At 38.5% G+C, this 14,362-nt stretch overlaps 1 protein-coding gene across 4 annotated transcripts in view; it reads right to left on the minus strand.

Moving 5' to 3' along the window:
* TC2N (tandem C2 domains, nuclear) overlaps window positions 1–14,362 on the minus strand; it is a 65,262-nt gene that overhangs the window by 48,912 nt on the left and 1,988 nt on the right. For 3 of the 4 annotated variants that reach the window (XM_064375162.1, XM_064375160.1, XM_064375161.1), the window contains exon 1: window positions 6,311–6,417. The exons of the other annotated variant lie outside the window; for it this stretch is intronic. The gene's annotated coding sequence lies outside the window, so the exon portion shown is untranslated. Of the gene's footprint in view, window positions 1–6,310; window positions 6,418–14,362 lie in introns of those variants that run through there. 4 annotated transcript variants of the gene reach the window in all.

Consider the following 14,362-nt stretch of genomic DNA (forward strand, 5'->3'; position numbering starts at 1 on the left):
ACCAGTACCAGCCACTCCAAAAACACACGAAATGGTAAAGAGCATCAACACAATGAAGACTCTGCATCAACCAATGGGCAAAACAGCCAGCTAGCATCAAAATGACAGGATCAAATTCACACATAACAATATTAACCCTAAATGTAAACGGACTAAATGCCCCAATCAAAAGACACAGACTGGCAAATTGGATAAAAAGCCAAAACCCATCAGTGTGCTGTATCCAGGAAACCCACCTCACATGCAAGGATACACAAAGGCTGAAAATAAAGGGATGGATGAAGATTTACCAAGCAAATGGAGAGCAAAAAAAAGCAGGAGTTGCAATTCTCATCTCTGATAAAATAGACTTTAAAGCAACAAAGATCAAAAGAGACAAAGAAGGACATTACATAATGGTAAAAGGATCAATGCAACAAGAAGAGCTAACGATCCTAAATATATATGCACCTAATACAGGAGCACCCAGATACATAAGGCAAGTTCTTAAAGACTTACAAAGAGACCTAGACTCCCACACAATAATAGTGGGAGACTTCAACACACCATTGTCAATATTAGACAGATCAACGAGACAGAAAATTAACAAGGATATCCAGGACTTGAACTCAGACCTGGAACAAGCAAACCTAATAGACATTTACAGAACTCTCCACCCCAAATCCACAGAATATACATTCTTCTCAGCACCACATCATACCTACTCTAAAATTGACCACATAATTGGAAGTAAATCACTCCTCAGCAAATGCAAAAGAACGGAAACCATAACAAACAGTCTCTCAGACCACAGTGCAATCAAGTTAGAACTCAGAATTCAGAAACCAACCAAGAACCGCACAGCCTCATGGAAACTGAACAACTTTCTCCTGAATGTTGACTGAAATGAAGGCAGAAATAAAGATGTTCTTCAAAACCAACGAGAACGAAGACACCACATACCAGAATCTCTGGGACACATTTAAAGCAGTCTCTAGAGGAAAACATATAGCAATAAGTGCACACATGTGAAGAAAGGAGAGAACTAAAATTGACACCCTATCATCAAAATTGAAAGAGCTAGAGGAGCAAGATCAAAAAAACTCAAAACGTAGCAGAAGACAAGAAATAACTAAGATCAAAGCAGAATTGAAGGAGATAGAGACACGAAAAACCCTACAAAAAATCAATAAATCCAGGAGCTGGTTTTTTGAAAAGATCAACAAAATAGACAGACCACTAGCCAGACTAATAAAAAAGAAAAGAGAGAATAACCAAATAGATGCAATAAAAAATGATAAAGGGGATATCACCACAGATGCCACAGAAATTCAAACCATCATCAGATATTATTACAAACAACTCTATGCACATAAATTAGAAAACCTGGAAGAAATGGATAAATTCCTGGACAGTAGCCTCCTCCCATGCCTAAACCAGGAAGAAGTCGAAACCCTGAATAGACCAATAACAAGGTCTGAAGTCGAGGCAGCAATTAAGAGCCTACCACCCAAAAAAAGCCCAGGCCCAGATGGGTTCACAGCCGAATTCTACCAGACATACAAAGAGGAACTGGTACCATTCCTACTGAAACTATTCCAAATAATCCAAAAAGAGGGAATCCTTCCCAAATAATTTTATGAGACCAACATCATCCTAATACCAAAACCCGGCAGAGACTCAACAAGAAAAGAAAACTACAGGCCAATATCCATGATGAACATAGATGCAAAAATCTTCAATAAAATACTGGCAAGCCGATTACAACAGCACATCAAAAAGCTTATCCACTATGATCAAGTAGGATTCATCCCGGGGATGCAAGGCTGGTTCAATATACATGAGTCTATAAATGTAATTCACCACATAAACAGAACCAAAAACAAAAACCACATGATTATCTCAATTGATGCAGAGAAGGCCTTCGACAAAATTCAACAGCCCTTTATGCTAAAAACTCTCAATAAACTAGGTATCGACGGAACGTATCTCAAAATAATAAAAGCTATTTACGACAAACCAACAGCCAATATCATACTGAATGGGCAAAAACTGGAAGCATTCCCTTTGAAATCTGGCACTAGACGAGGATGCCCTCTCTCACCACTCCTATTCAATATAGTATTGGAAGTTCTAGCCAGAGCAATCAGGCAAGAAAAAGAAATAAAGGGTATTCAATTAGGAAAGGAGGAAGTCAAATTGTCTCTATTTGCGGACGACATGATTGTATACCTAGAAGACCCTATCGCCTCAGCCCAAAATCTCCTGAAACTGATAAGCAACTTCAGCAAAGTCTCAGGATACAAAATCAATGTGCAAAAATCACAAGCATTCCTATACACCAATAACAGACTTAAAGAGAGCCAAATCAAGAAAGAACTGCCATTCACAATTGCTACAAAGAGAATAAAATACCTAGGAATACAACTAACAAGGAACGTAAAGGACCTCTTCAAGGAGAACTACAAATCACTGCTCAAAGAAATAAGAGAGGACACAAACAGATGGAGAAACATTCCATGTTCATGGTTAGGAAGAATTAATATGGTGAAAATGGCCATACTGCCCAAAGTAATTTACAGATTCAACGCTATCCCCATCAAGCTACCAATGACCTTCCTCACAGAACTGGAAAAAACCACCTTACACTTCATATGGAACCAAAAGAGAGCCCGCATAGCCAAGTCAATTCTAAGCAAAAAGCACAAAGCGGGAGGCATCACACTACCGGACATCAAACTCTACTACAAGGCTACAGTAATCAAAACAGCATGGTACTGGTACCAAAACAGAGATATAGACCAATGGAACAGAACAGAGGCGTCGGAGGCGACACAACATATCTACAACCACCCGATCTTTGACAAACCTGAAAAAAACAAGCAATGGGGAAAGGATTCCCTGTTCAATAAGTGGTGTTGGGAAAACTGGCTAGCCATATGCAGAAAGCAGAAACTCGACCCCTTCCTGACACCTTACACTAAAATTGACTCCAGATGGATTAAAGACTTAAACATAAGACGTAACACCATAAAAACACTAGAAAGAAACCTAGGCAAAACCATTCAGGACATAGGCGTAGGCAAGGACTTTATGACCAAAACACCAAAAGCATTGGCAACAAAAGCCAAAATAGACAAATGGGACCTAATCAAACTCCACAGCTTCTGCACGGCAAAAGAAACCGTCAATAGAGTGAATCGGCAACCAACAGAATGGGAAAAAATTTTTGCGGCCTACCCGTCTGCCAAAGGGCTGATATCCAGAATTTACAATGAGCTAAAAAAGATTTACAAGAAAAAAAACAAACAAGCCCATTCAAAAATGGGTGAAGGATATGAACAGATACTTTACAAAAGAAGACATACATGAGGCCAAAAAACATATGAAAAAATGCTCATCATCACTGGTCATTAGAGAAATGCAAATCAAAACTACATTGAGATACCATCTCATGCCAGTTAGAATGGCGATCATTAAAAAATCTGGAAACAACAGATGCTGGAGAGGATGTGGAGAAATAGGAACACTTTTACACTGTTGGTGGGAGTGTAAATTACTTCAACCACTGTGGAAAACAGTGTGGCGATTCCTCAAGGACCTAGAAATAGAAATTCCATTTGACCCAGCAATCCCATTACTGGGCATATATCCAAAGGATTATAAATCGTTCTACTATAAGGACACATGCACACGAATGTTCATTGCAGCACAGTTTACAATAGCAAAGACCTGGAACCAGCCCAAATGCCCATCGATGATAGACTGGACAGGAAAAATGTGGCACATATACACCATGGAATATTATGCAGCCATTAAAAACGAGGAGTTCACGTCCTTTGTAGGGACATGGATGAACCTGGAAAACATCATTCTCAGCAAACTGACACAAGAACACAAAATCAAACACCACATGTTCTCACTCATAGGTGGGTGTTGAACAAGGAGAACACATGGACACAGGGAGGGGAGCACTATACACGGGGGTCTGTTGGGGGGAGGGGGGGACAGCGGGGCGGGGTGGGGAGTTTGGGAGGGATAGCATGGGGAGAAATGCCAGATATAGGTGAAGGGGAGGGAGGCAGCAAATCATACTGCCACATATGCACCTATGCAACAACCTTGCATGTTTTTCACATGTACCCCAAAACCTAAAATGCAATAAAAAAAAAAAAATGAAAGTATACTCCAGAGAATATCTGCATTTGTTTACTGGATCATTTTCAATTCATGCATTGACAAATAACCCAAGTTTAAAATGGACAAAGGATTTAAGTAGACATTCCTGCAAAGAAGACAGACAAATGGCCGATAAACACATTAAGAGGTGTTCAATGCCACTGATCAATAGAAAAACGCAAATCATAACCATAATGAGATACCACTTCACACACACTAATCAAAAAGACAGACAAAAAATAAGTGTTGGTATGGTTGTAGAGAAACTGGAACCCTTATAAATTGCTTATAAGAATGCAAAATGGTACAGCTGTTTTGGAAAACACTTTGGCAATTCCTCAAACACTTTACGCAGAGTTACCATATGACCCAGGAATTCTACTGCTAGGTAAATATACCTATAAGAATAGAAAACATATTTCCATACAAAAACTTTAAAAAAAAATTTTTTTTTTTTTTTAATTGTGAACTGGTGATTTATTTTTCTTTTCTTTTTTTTTTTTTATTGCATTTTAGGTTTTGGGGTACATGTGAAAAACATGCAAAGTTGTTGCATAGGTGCATTCATGGCAGTGTGATTTGCTGCCTCCCTCCCCCTCACCCATATCTGGCATTTCTCCCCATGCTATCCCTCCCCAACTCCCCCCCCCACTGTCCCCCCCACTCCCTCACAACAGACCCCCGTGTATAGTGCTCCCCTCCCTGAGTCCATGTGTTCTCCTTGTTCAACACCCTCCTATGAGTGAGAACATGTGGTGTTTGGTTTTGTGTTCTTGTGTCAGTTTGCTGAGAATGATGGTTTCCAGGTTCATCCATGTCCCTACAAAGGACGCAAACTCCTCATTTTTAATGGCTGCATAATATTCCATGGTGTATATGTGCCACATTTTTCCTGTCCAGTCTATCATCGATGGGCATTTGGGTTGGTTCCAGGTCTTTGCTATTGTAAACTGTGCTGCAATGAACATTCGTGTGCATGTGTCCTTATAGTAGAACGATTTATAATCCTTTGGATATATACCCAGTAATGGGATTGCTGGGTCAAATGGAATTTCTATTTCTAGGTCCTTGAGGAATCGCCACACTGTTTTCCACAGTGGTTGAAGTAATTTACACTCCCACCAACAGTGTAAAAGTGTTCCTATTTCTCCACATCCTCTCCAGCATCTGTTGTTTCCAGATTTTTTAATGATCGCCATTCTAACTGGCATGAGATGGTATCTCAATGTAGTTTTGATTTGCATTTCTCTAATGACCAGTGATGATGAGCATTTTTTCATATGTTTGTTGGCCTCTTGTATGTCTTCTTTAAAGCAGGAGGCATCACACTACCGGACTTCAAACTTTACTACAAGGCTACGGTAATCAAAACAGCATGGTACTGGTACCAAAACAGAGATATAGACCAATGGAACAGAACAGAGGCGTCGGAGGCGACACAACATATCTACAACCACCCGATCTTTGACAAACCTGATAAAAACAAGCAATGGGGAAAGGATTCCCTGTTCAATAAGTGGTGTTGGGAAAACTGGCTAGCCATATGCAGAAAGCAGAAACTCGACCCCTTCCTGACACCTTACACTAAAATTGACTCCAGATGGATTAAAGACTTAAACATAAGGCCTAACACCATAAAAACACTAGAAGGAAACCTAGGCAAAACCATTCAGGACATAGGCGTAGGCAAGGACTTTATGACCAAAACACCAAAAGCATTGGCAACAAAAGCCAAAATAGACAAATGGGACCTAATCAAACTCCACAGCTTCTGCACGGCAAAAGAAACAGTCAATAGAGTGAATCGGCAACCAACAGAATGGGAAAAAATTTTTGCAGCCTACCCATCTGACAAAGGGCTGATATCCAGAATTTACAACGAGCTAAAAAAGATTTACAAGAAAAAAACAAACAAGCCCATTCAAAAATGGGCGAAGGATATGAAAAAATTTTTGATTGTACTTTAGGTTCTAGGGTACATGTGCACATCATGCAGGATTGTTGCATAGCTACATATGGCCATGTGGTTTGCTGCTCCATCTCCCATCACCTACATCTGGCATTTCTCCCCATGTTATCCCTCCCCAACCTCCCTACCCTCCGCTGTCCCTCCCCTAGTCACCCCCAACAGACCCTAGTGTGTGATGCTCACCTCCCTGTGTTGATGTGTTCTCACTGTTCAACACCCTCCTATGAGTGAGAACATGCAGTATTTGATTTTCTGTTCAGTTTGCTGAGAATGATGGTTTCCAGATTCATCCGTGTCCCTACAAAGGACATGAACTCATCATTTTTTATGGCTGCAGAGTATTCCATGGTGTATATGTGCCACGTTTTCCTGTCCAGTCTATCATCAATGGGCATTTGGGATGGTTCCAGGTCTTTGCTATTATAAACAGTGCCACAATGAAATACATTCACACAAAAACTTTTTACACACATGTTCATAGCAGCATTATTCATAATAGCCAAAAAATAGAAACAGTCCAAATGTCCATCAACTGATGAATGAGAAAATGTGGTATATAGCCACATGATGGAACACTATTCATCTATAAAAACAAATGAAGTACTGATTCATGCTACAACATAGATAAATCTTGAAAACCTTATGCTAAGAAAGAAGACACAAAAGACCTCACACTGTGTGATTCCATTCATATGAAATGTCCAGAATAGGTAAATCCATAGAAATGGAAAATAGATTAGTGGTTGCTAGGGACTGAGAAGGAAGAGGCAAATGGGGAGTGGCTGCTAATGGGTACAAGGTTTTTTGGGGAGGGTGACAAGAATGTTCTGGAATTATATAGCGATGATAGTTGCACACTTTCATGAATATACCCAAAAAACCTCACTCGATTGTACACTTTAAAGGGGTGAATTTTATGGTATGTAAATATCTCAAAAAAGAAATGATTTTTTTTTAAATTTACATCTTGAAATATTTTTAGACCACCAACGTAATATAAAACTTCTCCGCATGGTCTGTTTAGTGGGCACAACTTCCCAAGGACAGGCATTTTTTTTCTTTCTTCTGTTTTACCTGGCATCAAGGCAACTTTCCTTGCACTCCCTTGAAGGACACAGAGTAAGTTTTTCACCCTTTTCATGACATCACAACCCTTTGTGGTCCCAGAATTAGTGTCTTAGCCTACACTGAATGAGCCCTGGGCTGACTTCCAACTATCCTTGGTGACCTGCAAAAGTACCAAGTTCCTATTCAAATCCATCAAGCTTCCCCAGTTTAGCAAATGCCCTCAGAGCAAATAAGACTTAAAGCCTCCTTTAGTTGCTCATATGTTCACCTTTCTCTTAGATTTTGGCATGGTAATGCCTATCTTATGAATTGTTTTTTAAAATACAACATTCTTAGTGGTTTTCAGCTAACGTCTAATACCTTAATTTATACTGTTCCTAAAATCCTATATTTACTTTTCATGTTAAAATTAACTCTAGTGGGTTAGGAAAGGATTTGCAGCCTGGATAGTCTATATTAGAATAGTTTCAGTATTATTTATGACTGCAGGTGATTACAGTAGATATTTAATAATTAAATAACACATTTTACTCCAATTAGGAAGTTTACTTTTTCAAAAAAAGAAAAGAAGTATGCTTCTTTTGAAAAGAAGCATGGGTGGATGACTTGTTCTCTCAGGTATCAAGGTTCTTCAAACAGCTAAAGTAAATAAGACTGTGGTAGGGATACACAAACAGATCTGTTTTAGAAACAGTAGCCTGGAAACAACTACACATATATGGAAACTTGATCTGTGATACTTGTAGATCACTGGAATGAAAAACAGAATATTCAGTTCTACAATACTGGGAAAAACTGATTAGCCATATGAAAAAAAAAGAAAACTGGACCCCCATTTCGCACCACACAAAAATCAGTTTTACATGGATTAAGGACACAAATATGAAAGACAACTTTTTTTTTTTTTAAGCTGTTTTCCTGCTTCAGCCTCTGGAGTAGCTGGGGTTACGAGTGCCCACCACCATGTCCAGCTAATATTTTGTATTTTTAGTAGGGATGGGGTTTTGCCATGTTGGCCAGGCTGGTCTCAAACTCCTGACTTCAAGTGATCTGCCCGCCTTAGCCTCCCAAAGTGCTGGTATTACAGGCATGAACCACTGTGCCCAGCCAGCATTTAATTTTTTTTTTTTTTTTGGGAGAAAGAAAGAAAGAAAAAAAAAGAATGAAGAAGAAGAAAAAAAAGGAAGAGAAAGAGAGAGAGAGAATGGGAGTATTGCTTTCTTACCCAGGCTAGAATGCAGTTTAGTAATAGGTATTGAAAACCTCTTTTAGATTTACAAGAAAAAAACAAACAAGCCCATTCAAAAATGGGCGAAGGATATGAACAGATACTTTACAAAAGAAGACATACATGAGGCCAACAAACATATGAAAAAATGCTCATCATCACTGGTCATTAGAGAAATGCAAATCAAAACTACATTGAGATACCATCTCACGCCAGTTAGAATGGCGATCATTAAAAAATCTGGAGACAACAGATGCTGGAGAGGATGTGGAGAAATAGGAACACTTTTACACTGTTGGTGGGAGTGTAAATTACTTCAACCACTGTGGAAAACAGTGTGGCGATTCCTCAAGGACCTAGAAATAGAAATTCCATTTGACCCAGCAATCCCATTACTGGGCATATATCCAAAGGATTATAAATCGTTCTACTATAAGGACACATGCACACGAATGTTCATTGCAGCACAGTTTACAATAGCAAAGACCTGGAACCAGCCCAAATGCCCATCGATGATAGACTGGACAGGAAAAATGTGGCACATATACACCATGGAATATTATGCAGCCATTAAAAAGGAGGAGTTCACATCCTTCGTAGGGACATGGATGAACCTGGAAACCATCATTCTCAGCAAACTGACACAAGAACACAAAACCAAACACCACATGTTCTCACTCATAGGCGGGTGTTGAACAAGGAGAACACATGGACACAGGGAGGGGAGCACTATACACGGGGGTCTGTTGGGGGGAGGGGGGGTAGTGGGGGGGTGGGGAGTTGGGGAGGGATAGCATGGGGAGAAATGCCAGATATAGGTGAAGGGGAGGGAGGCAGCAAATCATACTGCCAGGTGTGCACCTGTGCAACAACCTTGCATGTTCTTCACATGTACCCCAAAACCTAAAATGCAATAAAAAAAAAAAAAAAAAAAGAATGAATCAGAGTATATAATTTAAATAAAAATTGTTTATAGTTTAAAATATTAAAAAAAAAAAAAAAGAAAACCTCTTTTATACCAATAATTATACTTAATGTTGTAGACAGGAAGGAATAAGGGAAGAAAATAACAAACAAGCAGCCAACCAATATTTCATTTAAACCTATGAAATGCTGTGCGATTACTGAGGAGTGATTTACTTCCAATTATGTAGTCACTTTTGGAATAGGTATGAGGTGGTAATGTATGTTTTGTGTATTTGAAGTGGAGAGTTCTATAAATGTTTATTAAGTTTACTTGTTCCGGGTCTGAGTTCAAGTCCTGGATGTTCTTGTTAATTTTCTGTCTCGTTGATCTATAGAATCGTTAGCTCTTCTTGTTACATTGATCCTTTTGCCATTATGTAATGTCCTTCTTTGCCTCTTTTGATCTTTGTTGCTTTAAAGTCTACTTTATCAGAGGCGAGAATTGCATCTCCTGCTTTTTGTTTATTTGTTTATTTTTACTCTCTGTTTGGTTGGTAAATCTTCCTCCTTCTCTTTGAGTCTTTGTGTATCTTTGCATGTGAGATGGGTCTGGATGCAGCATACCGATGGGTTTTGGCTTTTTATCCAATTAGAATATATATAAGTTTAATACTGGCATTTGATGCTAGCTGGCTGTTTTACCCATTAGTTGGTATAAATTTTTCATTGTGTTAATGCTCTTTGCTTTTTGATATATTTTTGGAAAGGCTGATATTGGTTGTTCCTTTATATGTATAGTGTTGCTTTCAGAAGCTCTTGTAAAGCAGGCCTGGTGGTGGTGAAGTCTCTAAGTACTTGTTTGTTTGCAGAAGATTTAATTTTTCCTTCACTTATAAAGCTTAGTTTGGCTGGATATGAAATTCTGGGTTGAAAGTTCTTTTCTTTAAGGATGTTAAATATTGGTCCCCACTCTTTTCTGGCTTGTAGGGTTTCTGCTGAGAGATCTGTTGTAAGTCTGATAGGTTTCCCTTTATGGGTAACCTGACCTTTCTCTCTGGCTGCCCTTAGTATTTTCTCCTTCATTTCAACCCTAATAAATCTGGCGATTATGTGTCTTGGGGTTGGTCTTCTTGAAGAATATCTTTGTGGTGTTCTCTGTATTACCTGAAGTTGAATATTACCCTGCCTTTCTAGGTTGGGAAAGTTTTCCTGAATGATATCCTGAAGAGTATTTTCCAACTTGGATTCATTCTCTTCGTCACATTCAGGTACACCTATCAAACGTAAATTAGCTCTTTTCACATAGTCCCATATTTCCTGGAGACTTTGCTCATTCCTTTTTATCCTTTTTTCTCCAATCTTGTCTTCTCGTTTCATTTCACTGAGCTGGTCCTCAACTTCTGATATCCTTTCTTCTGCTTGATCAATTCGACTGTTTAAACTTGTGCATACTTCGCGAAGTTCTCGTGTTTTTCAGCTCCATCAATTCACTTATATTCCTCTCTAAATTGTCCATTCTCGTTAACATTTCGTCAAACCTTTTTTCAAGGTTCTTAGTTTCTTTGCATTGGGTTAGAACAAGTTCTTTTAATTCACAGAAGTTTCTTATCACACACCTTTTGAAACCTGCTTCTGTTATTGGAACACACTAGTTCTCCATTAAGCCTTGTTCCATTACTGATGAGGAATTGCGATCCCCTGTAGAGGGAGAGGCATTCTGATTTTGAGTATTCTCTTCATTTTTAGGCTGGTTTCTTCCCTTCATTATATATTTATCCCTCTGTCATCTTTGTAATTACTGGCTTTCTAACTAGGTCTCTGAGCGGACGTCCAACTGGTTGATTCCCAGCACCGAAATCTGAGCAATCCACTGTGCCGGCCAAAACAGCGGTGTTAAGATTGATGGTGCTTTTCTGCCCGGGAATCTCTGGACTCTGCACCAAGAACTGCCACGCTAAGGTGCCAGCAAAACCGCGGCGCCAGCCACAAGAGTCACTCTGGCGACCCATGGGGCTCCTCCGCTGGGAATCTCTTGGTCTGTGAGCAACAAATATTCGTCTGAAAGTGTGGCGTCCTCTCATTCTCTATGCTTTCACTGGGAGCTATGAGCCTGAGCTGCTAGTGATCAGTCATCTTGGATCTCTCTCCCAAAAGACAACTTTTTAAATAAACTTTCTATTTTAGAGTAGTTTTAGAATCACAGTAAAATTGAGAAGGTACAGAGATTTCCCATATACCCCCTGCTTTTAGCAGAAACTATCAGACCATATATATATATATATATATATTTAGATGGAGTCTCGCTCTGTTGCCCAGGCTGGAGTGCAATGGCACAATCTTGGCTCACTGCAATCTCTGTCTCCTGGGTTCAAGTAATTCTCTGCCTCAGCCTCCTGAGTAGCTGGGATTACAGGCACCTGCCACAGTGCCCAGCTAATGTTTGTATTTTTAGTAGAGACGGGGTTTAACCATCTTGGCCAGGCTGGTCTTGAACTCCTGACTTCGTGATCCACCCGCCTCAGCCTTCCAAAGTGCTGAAAAAGTTGACATAGTCAACTATATTCAACTATAAAATGTGGTCATCAAAAGATACTATAAAGAAAGTAAAAGACAGGCTGCTCACCTAGAGAAAAAAAAAATGTGCCACATGCATAAATGACAAGAGATTCACACCCAGAATATACAAAGAGCTTCTATTATAGAAATCCATTTTTTAGCCTGGGTGCGGTGGCTCACGTCTGTAATCCCAGCACTTTGGCAGGCCGAAGCAGGTGGATCATCTGAGGTCAGGAGTTCGAGACAAGCCTGGCCAACATGTGAAAATCCGCCTCTACTAAAAATACAAAAAATTAGTTGGGCATAGTGGTGCGCACCTGTAATCCCAGCTACTCAGAAGGCTGAGACAGAAGAATCGCTTGAACCCGGGAGGTGAAGGTTGTGGGAAGTGGAGGTTGCAGTGAGCTGAGATTGCGCCACTGCACTCCAACCTGGGCAACAAGAGTGAAACTCCGTCTCAAAAAAATAAAAAGAAATCCATTTTTTAAAGTAAAAAAAAAAATACATGACAAAAGACATAAAGAGACAACCACAGAAGATAAACTAAGAAAGGTTCAACATCATCAGTAATTAAGGAAATTTAAATTAAACCTCCAATGAGATACCATCTCTCACTCACCAGATTGTCAGAGAAAAAAATTCAGGTAATTACGAATGTAGAAATGTCTTAAACATTGAAAAAGAGAACAAAGTGAATACTTACATCCTGCTTGTGAGGGTATAAACTGGTACAGCCACTTTATAAAACAATTCAATATTTTCCAGCAAAACTGAGGGTGTTTAAAATCACGAACACAAAGAGACATACATTAGAAGGATCATTTAAAAATAGATTTTAATTGAAAAAAGTAAAAATTAAATTTAAAAGAAAAAAAGAAGACTGAAAACATCCTAAATATCCATCCACAGGATAATGGATAAACAGTGGTAAAGTCACACAATGAAATGATATACAGCAATAAAAAGTGAACAAACTATAATACACATCAGCATGAAGGAATCTCACAAATAGAATGTGCAAACGCAAAGCCACAGGAAACACATAGTAGAATATCATTTATACAGCATTCTAAAGTGGACTAAACGATACAGTGTTTGCAATGCATAGATATGTGGTAAAACCATGCAGAAAATCAACGAGTGTGGAAAGAGAAAGATATAATCAGGGAGAACACACAGGCTGGCTTCAAAAATGTTGGTTATGTATTATTTCTTAAGCAATATATAGGCACAGGGGTATTTATTTGTATTCTCTGAATCTGTAGATGTGTCAAAAGTACTGTTTTGCACATATGAAATAATTTATCATTTAAGAAGTAAATAAATACATGGTTGTGGTACAAAACATTAAAAATTCAGAAAACTATATGAGTAAAATAAAACATCCATAATTATATTACCCTGAGATAACTACAGTATTTGAAGGAGGCAAATATACTTAAATGATGTGCCTTTCTTCTATTCTTTTTTATTTAATCTATTTCAAAGCTTTATTGAAGTATAATTTACCTACAATAAATTTCACATATTTAAATTATAATTAAATGAGTCAGACACACACACACACATTAGAGGAAACATCATTGCATCAAGAAAACGAATATATCCATCCCCTCGAAAGTTTCTTCATACCTCTTTTTAATCCATCCCTCCTTACTTTCTCTTTCCGCTACTTCCAAGTAGTAACCACTGATGTGTTTTCCATCACATTAGTGTGCATTTTCTAGAATTTTGTTGGGTGTATGTTTGGGCATAGCTTATGCATGTCTTTAGTAGATAATGCCAAAAAGTTTTCCAAAATGATTACACCAATTTACACTTTCACTAACAGATTATGAGACTTCCAGTTACTCCACATCCTAATCGACACGGTTGTCAGCTTTTTCCATTTTAACGATTCTTTTCGTATTCCTAAGGAAAATACTCATAAAAACAATTTGAACTCTTGAGCAACAAAAAAATCAAACTTTCAATGAAGACTGAAGTGAAACTCATTATACAAAAATTTTAATCTAAGAGAATTTTCCCTTGAATGCATAATAATAATTGAAGCAAAGGCCCTAAATGATGTATGCCTCACAAATTCTGATTTAGTCCAAACACCTGATTTCTACATAAGATCTTTAGAAGAATCATTGGGACATACATAAAAGGACCACATAACTTAAAAGCAAGTTGGGAGTATCAACATACTGGAACTCATGTGAAATAGAGTCCAACACAGTTTATATGTGTGACTTAAACACGAATAACACCTGAACCCAATACACCAAACACAATGCCACTAAAATACTGTTCATAATTTGGATGGGGCGGGGCATAACTACTTTATCACGAATAGTTATTTTCAATATGCTCAGCTTCTTGCTCTCAGCTTCTGCTACTTAACCATGAAAGAGGAACAATGTTATGAAATGATGCACTTCATTTTAAAAGTTTGTAATTATTATGGCTAGTCTATCATCCTTTTGTCTCTC

The sequence above is a fragment of the Aotus nancymaae genome, unplaced genomic scaffold, assembly GCF_030222135.1.
Source record: "Aotus nancymaae isolate 86718 unplaced genomic scaffold, 86718_ANA_hifiasm-v0.15.2.pri h1tg000011l, whole genome shotgun sequence".
In the NCBI taxonomy this organism is placed as follows: domain Eukaryota; kingdom Metazoa; phylum Chordata; class Mammalia; order Primates; family Aotidae; genus Aotus; species Aotus nancymaae.